At 40.0% G+C, this 13193-nt stretch overlaps 1 protein-coding gene across 3 annotated transcripts in view; it reads left to right on the plus strand.

Moving 5' to 3' along the window:
- TRIQK (triple QxxK/R motif containing) overlaps positions 1–13193 on the plus strand; it is a 108068-nt gene that overhangs the window by 63859 nt on the left and 31016 nt on the right. The gene's annotated exons all lie outside the window — the stretch shown is intronic.

The following is a 13193-nucleotide window of genomic DNA, read 5'->3' on the forward strand; positions in this document are numbered from 1 at the left end:
AGAAGATGCAGACAAAGGGAAAATATTTAAAATTTATAACCAGTTAAAAATTTACATGTTGAAAGATTAAACCCTGCATGCATGTACGCTAAGTTGCTTCAGTCGTGTCCGACTCTTTGCAACCCTGTGGACCATAGCCTGCCAAGCTTCATGAGGTTCTCCAGACAAGAATACTAGAGTGGGTTGTCATGCCCTTCTCCAGAGGATCTTCCTGACTCAGGGAGTGAACCCACCTGTCTTATGTTTCCTGCATTGGCATTTGGGTTCTTTACCACTAACACCACCTGGGGAGCACTAAATAAAGTCCTACTATAAATAAATAAAATAATCTGGAAACCCAATGGTAAAATGGGCAGAAAATATGAGGAGCCAATTCATATAGGTGGAAATCTAAATACACAAATGAAAACAAACAAGTATACGTTAAAAGGGCTTCAGGTGGCGGTAGTGGTAAAGACCCCACTTGTCAATTCAGAAGATGTAAGAGATGAAGGTTTGATCCTTGGGTCAGGAAGATCCCCTGGAAGAGGACATGGCAACCCACTCCAGTATTCTTGCCTAGAGAAACCCATGGGCAGAGGAGCCTAGTTGGCTACAACCCATAGGGTTGTAAAAAGTCGGACGTGACTGAAGTGACTTACTGTTTTGGAGATGCCTTTTACTGTATAATATGTGATCATTGTTATTATTGCTGTGTGTGACCATGGGTTAGTCACTAAGTCACGTCCAAATCTGCAGCCCCATGGACTGTAGCCTGCCAGGTTCCTCTGTCCATGGAGTTTTATTGCATATACTAAAATAAAACATAAAATCAAAAGTCTTATGAAAAGATCTCATTCATCTAATGGATAACTGGAAAATAAAAAACTTCTGGCTATATTATTTCTTGAGAGAAGTTTTATGATATTTGATTTTTTATATCCTCCCTTCACTTATGGGATGCTGTATCAATAATAGTATGGATTGTTATATTATTTATGTATTTAAAGAGAAGGACTGACTTACCAGGTTGGAGTTTGATCAAATGGGATGTGCAAAACCACATGAATAAAGAATAAACATATTCGGGAACAATTCGCATCCAACTCGTAAGCAATTTTTAGAATTTTGACAAGTGTATATATCCGTGTAATCATATATGCCAATCAAAATGCAGAACATTTCTATCCTCTCAAATAGTTCCAATGTCTCTATCCCACCCTCCCATATGCAACTACTGTTCTGATTTCTATCATCATTGATAATAGAAAAAATAAAGCATCTGCTAGGATTTTTATTGAAATTGAATTATATCTAATAATCCATTTTTAAAAGTAAACATACTAAGTATCTCTAAAGTATTCTGTTCTATAATCATTGTATATTTTCCTTTGATTTAGTTATATTCATACATATAAGAGCAAAGAAAAAATAAGAGAAAGTAACATAATTGTAAAGTCTCATTCCTCTTCTTATATTAAATCGTTCTAAGGATTCTGTTATGCATTATTGTTATTCAGTCGCTCGATCCTGGCTGACTCTTTGTGATTCCATGGACTGCAGCATGCCAGATTTCCCTGTCCTTCACCATCTCCCAGAGTTGGCTCACACTCATGTCCATTGAGTTGGTGATGCCATCCAACCATCTCACCCTCTGTCAGCCCCTTCTCCTGTCTTCAGTCTTACTGAGAATCAGGTCTTCTCTAATGAGTCACCTCTTTGCATCAGGTAGCCAAGTATTGGAGCTTCAGCTTCAGCATCAGTTCTTCCAATGAATATTCAGGACTGATTTCCTTTAGGATTGACTGGTTGGATCTCCTTGCAGTCCAAGGGACTCTCAAGAGACTTTTCCAACATGACAGTTCAATACATCAATTCTTCAGCACTCAGCTTTCTTTATAGTCCAATTCTCACATCCATACATGACCACTGGAAAAACGATAGCCTTGACTAGATGGACCTTTGTCAGCAAAGTGATATCTCTGCTTTTGAATATGCTATCTAGGTTTGTCAAGCTTTTCTTCCAGGGAGCAAAGCATCTTTCAATTTCATGGCTTCAGGCACCATTTACAGTGATTTTGGAGCCCAAGAAAATAAAGTCTGTCACTGTTTCTATTGTTTCCCCATCTGTTTGCCAGGAAGTGGTGGGACCAGATGCCATGATCTTACTTTTTTGAATGTTGAGTTTTAAGCCAGCTTGTTCACTCTCCTCTTTCACTTTCATCAAGAGGCTCTTTAGTTCCTCTTTGCTTTCTGCCATAAAAGTGATGTCATCTGCATATCTGAGGTTATTGATATTTCTCCTGGCAATCTTGATTCTTGCTTGTGCTTCATCTACCTCAGCATAGAAGTTAAATAAGCAGGGTGATGATATACAGCCTTGACATACTCCTCTCCCAATTTTGAAACAGTCTATTGTTCCATGTCTGGTTCTAACTGTTACTTCTTGACCTTCATACAAGTTTCTCAGGAGGTAGTAAGGTGGTCTGGTATTCCCATCTCTTTAGGAATTTTCCAGTTTGTTATGATCCACACGGTCAGAGGCTTTAGCATAGTCAATGAGTCAGAAGTAGATGTTTTTCTGAAATTCCCTTGCTTTATATTTGATTCAACGGATATTGGCAGTTTGATCTCTGGTTCCTCTGCCTTTTCTGAATCCAACTTGAACATCTTAAAATTCTTATTTCACATACTGTTGAAGCCTAGCTTGAAGGATTTTAAGCATTACCTTACTAGCATTTGAGATGAGTGCTATTGTGTGGTAGTTTGAACATTCTTTTGCATTGCTCTTCTTTGGGATTGTAATGAAAACTGACCTTTTTGCAGTCCTGTGTCCACTTGCTGAGTTTTCCAAATTTGCTGGCATATTGAGTGCAGCACTTTCACAGCATCACCTTTTAGGATTTGAAATAGCTCAGCTGGAATTCCGTCACCTCCACTAGCTTTGTTCTTAGACATTCTTCCTAAGGCCCACTTGACTTCGCATTCTAGGATGTCTGGCTCTAGATGAGTGATAACACCATTGTGGTTATCCAGGTCATTAAGCTCTTTTTTGTACAGTTCTTCTGTGTGTTCTTGCCACCTCTTTTTAATATTTTCTGCTTCTGTTAGGTCTATATCACTTCTGTCCTTCATTGTGCCCATTTTTGGATGAAATTTTACTTTGGTGTCTTTAATTTTCTTGAAAAGATCTCTAGTCTTTCCCATTCTATTATTTTCCTCTATTTCTTTGCATTGATCCCTTAGGAAAGCTTCCTTATCTGTCCTTGATAATCTTTGGAACTTGGTTTTCAAGATGGCAGAGAAGAAGGATGTGTGCTTATTTTCTCCTGGGAGAACACCTAGATCGAAACTAGCTGCTGAACAACTGAAATGGGAATTCTGAGTTCTTGTTTGTGGAGCCAAAGAATGGACTTCACAAACATGCAAACACTCATGGTAGCAAGTGAATAGGATTTTTTAGAGAGAAGGAAAGTACAAAGCTCCCAGCAAAGACACTGAGAGTGGGTACAGAGTCCCCCCAAAGGCAGGGATTACAGAAGTTTTGTATCTTTACCAGTATTAATCTGTACATTTTTGGTTGGCTCCTCTTCTTAAATCACGTTATTTCTATCCAGTCAGTTTAAAGGTCAAGATGCTTAGCTTTACATCTTTATATCTTCTCTTGATCCTTGGATTAAGTCACCCCCTGGCCGTTTTATAACGGACCAGATGTATGAGTTTAAGATTAATGGTCACCAGTTGTTTTTCCTTCAGGCATATGGAACATAAATTAATTACTCCCCTTCCCTGGATCTGAGTGCTGATAATTTATCTGACCAAGGACACATTCCAGGAACTCAGGACAAGGGATATAGTTTTAGGTTAATGGAGGGAGATGTTTACTGAAAACAAGACTTAGGTCTCAGAGTTCTACACTGACTGCCTAGCAATTTCTAACTCACAACTGCCCACAGGAAAATGTTGAATCTCACCAAAAAAAAAAAAGATACCTTACATGCAAGGGCAAAGGAGAAGCCACAATAAGATGGTTGGAAGGGTGCAACTGAGTGTAAAATCAAACTTCATGCCCGCCAGAGATGCTTGGAGGGCACAAGTAAAACCTCGTGTGCACCAAGACCCAGGGAAATGAGCAGTGACCTCTACAAGAGACTGAGCCAGACCTGCCTTTGGGTGTCTGAGTGTCTCCTGTGGAGCCATGGGTCAGCAGTGGCCTGCCGTGGCCAGAGGGGCTCTGGCAGCACCATCCTGAGAGGTGCAGTGTGGGGCATACATCCTCTTGAAGGAGGTCCTCATTAGCCCCATTATAGAGTCACTGAGCAGGCGACTCATGACCTGGAGAACAATTATACCAAAAAAGTTCTAGCACTGTTGTGAAAGTTCTAGAGCCCACAACAAATTTCCCAACCTGGGAATCCAGCAAAGAGACTGAGAACCCCCCCTCCCCCTGCCCCAGGGAATTTGACTTTGAAGGTGAGTAGGATATGATTATGGAACTTCCACAGGACTGGGGAAACAGAGACTCTTGGAGGCAAAAACAAAACCTGTGTGCACCGGGACCCAGGAGAAAGGAGCAGGGACCCCACAAAGTACTGAGCCAGGAGTCTCCAGCAGAGGTGTGGGTCAGCAGTGGCCTGCCGCAGGGTCAGGCAAACTGGTAGCAGCAGTCCCGGGAGGTGCAGCATCCTGGCATAAGTCCTTTTGGAGGAGGTCACCATTACCCCACCATAGTTTGGACTCAGGCCAAACAACAGGGAGGGAACTCAGCCCCACCCATCAGCAGAAGATTGGATTAAAGACTTACTGAGGCTGACTGCTGTGATGGTGCACAGAGCCTGGCTGAGAGGAGCTACCCCACGTCCGAGGTCAGGGGCAGAAGCTGGGAGGACCCCATGCCCGAGTGGCGGCGGCCAAGAGGAGTTACCCCACGTCCGAGGTAAGGGGCAGCGGCCGAGAATGCCAGGCTGCGGTGCAGGAATGGCTGAGAGGAGCTACCCCGCATCCGAGGTCAGGAGTGGCGGCCCGGAGGAGCTATCCCACGCCCGAGGCCAGGGGTGGCAGCGGGGAGGAGCAATCCCACGTCCAAGGAGCGGTGGCTGTACGGGCACAGGAGGGCCTAGAGGAGCTATTCCACATTCGAGGTCAGGAGGGGCAGCGGTGAGGAGATACCCCGTGTCCAAGTTAAGGAGCAGCGGCTGCGCTTTGTTGGAGCAGCTGTGAAGAGATGTCCCACATCCAAAATAAGAGAAAGCCAAGTAAGACGGTAGGTTTTGCAAGAGAGCATCAGAGGGCAGAAACACTGAAACCATAATCACAGAAAACTAGTCAATCTGGTCACACTAGGAAAACAGCCTTGTCTAACTCAATGAAACTAAGCCATGCCTGTGGGGCCACCCAGGATGGACGGGACATGGTGGAGAGTTCTGACAGAATGTGGTCCACTGGAGAAGGGAATGGCAAACCACTTCAGTATTCTTGCCTTGAGAACCACATGAGCAGTATGAAAAGGCAAAGTGATAGGATACTGAAAGAGGAACTCCCCAGGTCAGTAGGTGCCCAATATGCTACCGGAGATCAGTGGAAAAATAACTCCAGAAAGAATGAAGGGATGAAGCCAAAGCAAAAACAACACCCAGTTTTGCATGTGACTGGTGATAGAAGGAAGCTCCAATGCTGTAAAGAGCAATATTGCATAGGAACCTGGAATGTCAGGTCCATGAATCAAGGCAAATTGGAAGTGGTCAAACAAGAGATGGCAAGGGTGAACATCGACATTCTAGGAATCAACGAACTAAAATGGACTGAAATGGGTGAATTTAACTCAGATGACCGTTATATCTACTACTGCGGGCAGGAATCCCTCAGAAGAAATGGAGTAGCCATCATGGTCAACAAAAGAGTCTGAAATGCAGTACTTGGATGCAATCTCAAAAACAACAGAATGATCTCTGTTCGTTTCCAAGGGAAATCATTCAATATCACAGTAATCCAAGTCTATGCCCCAACCAGTAATGCTGAAGAAGCTGAAGTTGAACGTTTCTATGAATACCTACAAGACCTTTTAGAACTAACACCCCCAAAAGATATCCTTTTCATTATAGGGGACTGGAATGCAAAAGGAGGAAGTCAAGAAACACCTGGAGTAACAGGCAGATTTGGCCTTGGAATGCGGAATGAAGCAGGGCAAAGACTAATAGAGTTTTGCCAAGAAAATGCACTGGTCATAGCAAACACCCTGTTCCAAAAACACAAGAGAAGACTCTACACATGGACATCACCAGATGGTCAACACCGAAATCAGACTGATTATATTCTTTGCAGCCAAAGATGGAGAAGCTCTATACAGTCAACAAAAAACAAGACTAGGAGCTGACTGTGGCTCAGATCATGAACTCCTTATTGCCAAATTCAGACTTAAATTGAAGAAAGAGGGAAAACCACTAGACCATTCAGGTATGACCTAAATCAAATCCCTTATGATTATACAGTGGAAGTGAGAAATAGATTTAAGGCACTAGATCTGATAGAGTGCCTGATGAACTATGGACTGAGGTTTGTGACATTGTACAGGAGACAGGGATCAAGACCATCCCCATGGAAAAGAAATGCAAAAAAGCAAAATGGCTGTCTGGGGAGGCCTTACAAATAGCTGTGAAAAGAAGAGAAGTGAAAAGCAAAGGAGAAAAGGAAAGATATAAGCATCTGAATGCAAAGTTCCAAAGAATAGCAAGAAGAGATAAGAAAGCCTTCCTCAGCGATCAATGCAAGGAAATAGAGGAAAACAACAGAATGGGAAAGACTAGAGATCTCTTCAAAATTTAGAGATACCAAGGGAACATTTCATGCAAAGATGGGCTTGATGAAGGACAGGAATGGTATGGACCTAACAGAAGCAGAAGATATTAAGAAGAGGTGGCAAGAATACATGGAAGAACTGTACAAAACAGATCTTCACGACCCAGATAATCACGACAGTGTGATCACTCACCTAGAGCCAGACATTCTGGAATGTGAAGTCAAGTGGGCCTTAGAAAGCATCACTATGAACAAAACTAGTGGAGGTGATGAAATTCCAGTTGAGCTATTTCAAATCCTAAAAGATGATGGTCTGAAACTGCTGCACTCAATATGCCAGCAAATTTGGAAAACTCAGCAGTGGCCACAGGACTGGAAAAGGATTTTTCATTTCAATCCCAAAGAAATGCAATGCCAAAGAATGCTCAAACTACTACAGAATTGCACTCATCTCACATACTAGTAAAGTAATGCTCAAAATTCTCCAAGCCAGGCTTCAGCAATATGTGAACTGTGAACTTCCTGATGTTCAAGCTGGTTTTTGAAAAGGCATAGGAACCAGAAATAAAATTGCCAACATCCGGTGGATCATGGAAAAAGCAAGAGAATTCCAGAAAAACATCTATTTCTGCTTTATTGACTATGCCAAAGCCTTTGACTGTGTGGATCACAATACACTGTAGAAAATTCTGAAAGAGATGGGAATACCAGACCACCTGACCTACCACTTGAGAAACCTGTATGCAGGTCAGGAAGCAACAGTTAGAACTGGACATGGAACAACAGACTGGTTCCAAATAGGAAAAGGAGTACGTCAAGGCTGTATATTGTCACCCTGCTTATTTAACTTCTATGCAGAATACATCATGAGAAACGCTGGACTGGAAGAAACACAAGCTGGAATCAAGATTTCTGGGAGAAATATCAATAACCTCAGATATGCAGATGACACCACCCTTATAGCAGAAAGTGAAGAACTAAAAAGCCTCTTGCTGAAAGTGAAAGAGGAGAGTGAAAAAGTTGGCTTAAATCTCAACATTCAGAAAAGCAAGATCATGGCATCTGGTCCCATCACTTCATGGGAAATAGATGGGAAAACAGTGGAACCAGTGTCAGACTTTATTTTTGGGGGCTCCAAAATCACTGCAGATGGTGACTTCAGCCATGAAATTAAAAGACGCTTACTCCTTGGAAGAAAAGTTATGATCAACCTAGATAACATATTCAAAAGCAGAGACATTACTTTGCCGACTAAGGTCCTTCCAGTCAAGGCTATGGTTTTTCCAGTGGTCATATATGGATGTGAGAGTTGGACTGTGAAGAAGGCAGAGCACCAAAGAATTGATGCTTTTGAACTGTGGTGTTGGAGAAGACTCTTGAGAGTTCCTTGGATTGCAAGGAGATCCAACCAGTCCATCCTGAAGGAGATCAGCCCTGGGATTTCCTTGGAAGGAATGATGCTAAAGCTGAAACTCCATTACTTTGACCACCTCATGTGAAGAGTTGACTCATTGGAAAAGACTCTGATGCTGGGAAGGACTGGGGGCAAGAGGAGAAGGGGACGACCGAGGATGAGATGGCTGGATGGCATCACTAACTCGATGGACGTGAGTCTGAGTGAACTCCGGGAGTTGGTGATGGACAGGAAGGCCTGGCGTGCTGCGATTCATGGAGTCACAAAGAGTCGGACATGACTGAGTGACTGAACTGAACTGAGCTGATGAAGAAGCTACAAGATTTACTAGAACTAACACCAAAAAAGATGTCCTTTTCAACATAGGGAACTGGAATGAAAGGTAGGAAGTGAAGAGATACCTGGAGTAACAGGCAAGTTTGGCCTTGGAGTACAAAATGAATCAGGACAAAGGCTAACCAAGTTTTGCCAAGAGAATGCACTGATCATAGCAAACACCCTCTTCCAACAACCTGAGACAACTCTACAGATGGTCAATACCAAAATCAGATTGATTATAGAGCTTCTCCATCTTCGGGTACAGGGCTTCCCTTTTGACTCAGCTGGTAAAGAAACCAACTGCAATGTGGGAGACCTGGGTTCAATCCCTAGGTTGGGAAGATCCCCTGGAGAAGGGAAAGGTTACCCTCTCCAGTACTCTGGCCTGGAGAATTCCATGGACTGTATAGTCCAGGGGGTCACAAAGAGCTGGACGCAACTGAGAAACTTTCATTTTCACCTTCAGGTCCAACGAATATAGTCAGCAAAAACAAGACCAGAAGCTGACTGTGGCTCAGATCATGAACTCCTTATTGCAAAATTCAGACTTAAAATGAAGAAAGTAGGGAAAACCACTCAGAGAAGGTGATGGCATCCCACTCCAGTACTCTTGCTTGGAGAATCCCATGGACAGAGGAGCCTGGTGGCTACAGTCCGTGGGGTTGCAAAGAGTCGAACATGACTGAAGGACTTCACTTTCACTTTTCACTTTCATGCACTGGAGAAGGAAATGGCAACCCACTCCAGTATTCTTGCCTGGAGAATCCCAGGGACAGAGGAGCCTGGTGGGCTGTCGTCTATGGGGTTGCACAGAGTCGGTCACAACTGAAGTGACTTAGCAGCAGCAGCAGCAGCAGCAGGAAAAACCATTAAGCCATTCAGGTATGACCTAAATCAAATCCCATACAGTGGAAGTGACAAATAGATTCAAGGGATTATATTGATAGAGTGCATGAATAACTATGGATTGAAGTTCATAATATTGTACATGAGATAGATTAACAAGACAAATATCAAACAAAAGTTTAATAACACATTTACATGGGAGAGAGCTGGGAAAAATTAACTCACCCACATGCCTGAAACCCTCACCTTGAATACCATCTTCAACTAAAAATAAACAAGGACTTGGGGATGGTGGTTTGGTATTTCAAAGGAGAGGAAGGCAATTCACATGAATGTGGAAAGCAAATGTTTGGTAAACAAATGTTTTCTGGGCCCTGCAGAGATAATGTGGGCTTCCCTGGCTCAGAAGGCAGTCTGCCTGAGATTCAGAAGACCTGGGTTTGATCCCTGGGTCAGGAAGATCCACTGCAGAAGGGAATGGCAACCCACTCCAGTATTCTTGCCTGGAGAATCCTATGGACGGTGGAACCTGATGGGCTACAGTTCATGGGGTCGCAAAGAGTTGTACACAACTGACCGACTAAGTAGGCAGACAGGCAGAGAGAATGGAACACAAGAGTTTACTCTGATCTCTAGGCACTACTGAGTTTCTCCCACCACACTGCCCCATATATTTTGCAGATATCTCTAGTAATAGCTCTATTCTTAAAGCACACCTTCTATCTAAATTTTTTAAGTGGGAGAAGGTACAAGTTTCTTCCTGAGTGTTTTTGGGCCTTGGTTCTTTTCAGCTCAAATGATCTGCATGCCAAAAAGACATTTGGGGTGGTAAATTTTGCTCCCCTACACATACATATATAAATTGTTGCTTGGTTAGTATTTTTAATGCATTTTCTGAGAAGTTTATTTATATAAGCAACTTACTGCATTATCTTTGTAGGAGTCCAAAGTAAAGTGCTTGTTTTTTGGTACTAATGCCATTAAATAATGGTATGTCCTTTGCAACGTAGAATTAATGTCCAATTATTTTGTCTAAAATTTGAAAAATCATTGTTTGAGTTGCCTCTGTAATATAATTTCAAAAGTTTTCCTGAGATTTTTGTTTCTGAGGATGAACTCACTAGTTTCCTCTTTTTCAAATACTATTTTTATAGATAATACCTCGTTTTTTTTCTTTAGGTAAGTATGTGGCCTCACTTTGTAAGACTAGCTAAGTATAAAGGTATACAGTGATGATGAGACTCTATTAGATCTGTGTTTTATTGTGTTTCTGGTTTTTGTAATAATTTTCTTTTATCAACTTGACTGATTAAAACTATAATGTTATTTTGCTTGTGATCATATAATTTGTGAGTTTATTAATCTTACAGCTATCAAAATGCAGATGTTTTGTTTACTGGCCTAGCTATTGGAACTTGCTTAGACTCCTGACCCTTGCTTTTGCAAAGAATTTTCTACAGTTATTTGTAATTTATAATATAATAACTAAAAATTGTGTTCATTATAGTAGTTGGAAAATGACTCTATGTCAAATTTTAATGTTCTTCTATGTATAATTTTGATAATATGAAAAAAATAATGTTCCAAATAGCTTTTTGCTTTTTTAAGGAAGGGAGAAGGGATTTGAAGCAGTTGATGAGAAATTTAAAAATGTTGAAAGAAATGTAAAAGTCTTTATTTTGATTAACAAATTTTATTATTTGTCAGTAATTTTGGCATGCTGTAAATAACTTGTCTTCTAATAATTCATTTGAGTAATTAAATTTAGATTGCAAATTTTTCTTTTCAAATATTTTGACTGTTATCTCTCCACTTTTCTATTGTATCTTAATTGGTGTGGTCTATATAAATGGACAATAAATTATATATCTTTGTTATAGAGATCAGACAGTGAATAGAACTTGGTATTCATCCCAGACAGAATTATGATTGAATGTATTTGCAAGATTAAAGCACTGAATTTACTTTTTTCTAATTAAAGGCAATTAAAGATTTCCAGACACAAATAAAAGACAATGAATTGAGGAATAAGTGTAGGAGCAAGTCCATTTGCAGGTGAAAAGATGTGCCTTTGAAGCAGAACCAGCTGTATTTTCATTGAAAGAATAACAGTTTAGGAAGCTTTTCTGCATGTGCTTGCTTGATAGCATAATGTACTCATAAGCAGCTTATGCAGTATTCAGAAAATAACAGTGCATTAATTTTTAAAGCAGCAAAGGCAGAGGAAGAGCAGTACTGCCACACGATGATAATGAGTGGGGCTAGTGTAAAGTCTACTGTTCTAAGAAAGGAAAAAATCAGTGAGCTTCTGAAAAATGAACAGTTATAAAACAATAACTGGATATTCACATGATAATGAGCTTAGACAGCAGTATCAACAAAGGGCAAAGATGCAGTCTTGTTTCTAGGAAAAACGAAGGAATCAAAAAGCAAAAAGCGGTTAATCTATTCTTTTATTAAACTGAGGAGACTGTAAAACTGCGGCATAGTTAACATTGACTATTGCTTTAAGTGTAAAATAATTCACAGCATAAATGTAACTTTTTATGTTGAATTAAATAGAACATATTGATTACTTTGTTCTTTCATAAATTAATGTAATATGAGGAATGGTAAATGATATTATTGAGGTACCAAAATATTTATGATCTTTATTAAATATATGTTCTTATGATTCTTTACAAAAACAGTGCTCATGCTAAAGTTAAATATATTTTAATTACATAGAATAAGAAAGGAAATTTTACCATACATAGCACCTACTGATTAGAGATTATAAATGAAAATGACTTTTTAAAATATTCTGTTTAAAAAACAGATATTACATAGATTATTTGCAAAGTACACATAAATAAAAATTATGAGAATGTATAGCATCATATTTGTTATCAAAACATTCAGGCATACATAATTCAAATATCTTTGGTATAAACATGTTTTCTTTTTTAGTTATTATTTTGCTTTTAATTGATACTTGTGATCCCTATTTGAGACTTGAAGCAGAATATTCTGGTGATTATATATGATGAGTTTTCAAGTATAAGTTTTCAGTATATTTAACAGCAGAAATCAGAGACAGAGTAGTTTGCTTTGTTAAAGTTGCTTGAATTGGAAACTGTACACATATTGAATGAATCTTAGTTTTCCATCATTGGAAGTAACTTGTGAGAGAACCTTTTGGAGCATACAAATTATTAAAATGATCCCAAGGAAAAGTATCCTTTCCACTTTGCTCTTAGTTTTATAAGAATGTGAGTCAGAGCCGGAGATAGCCATGACTCCAGACTGAAACAAGAAATAAACTCCTCTTCTTCTCTTATCTCCTGGAAACAACAGTAATCAATTTTCCTCTCTCTCTCTCCTCTATTTCTTTCTCTCTCTCATTTTCATGTTATTTCAATTTGACTTTCTGTTCCTTATCATGAAATAATCCTAAGAATATCTAAGAAGATTCTCAAAAGCTACCCAGATATTTTCCAACCAAACCAGGGGCTACTGCTTTCCAAGTCTAGGATCTTGAGTTATATTTAGACTTTTATCTTTCTTGTGAGAAAGAAATATTTAAATGTTTATAATGCTGTTTTTCCCTAGAAATTGGTTGTGTAGAGAGGATAGGCATTACACTTTAGGAGAGGAATAAGCAAGGAATTATAGGTTCAGGTTATTATTGTCAGTCTTGTAGCTGGTCATTGTGGTTTTAATTTATGATCTCCATTCTCAAATATTCATTCTAGATCTTCCTATTTTAGCAAGCTTCTTAGTTTGATGAGCCCTTTGCCTTTAGTGAGAAACATAAATCTTCATTCCTGAAGGTTCTAAGTGATTTTTCTTGTTATAAAGA

Source organism: Oryx dammah, unplaced genomic scaffold, assembly GCF_014754425.2.
Source record: "Oryx dammah isolate SB20612 unplaced genomic scaffold, SCBI_Odam_1.1 HiC_scaffold_19, whole genome shotgun sequence".
In the NCBI taxonomy this organism is placed as follows: domain Eukaryota; kingdom Metazoa; phylum Chordata; class Mammalia; order Artiodactyla; family Bovidae; genus Oryx; species Oryx dammah.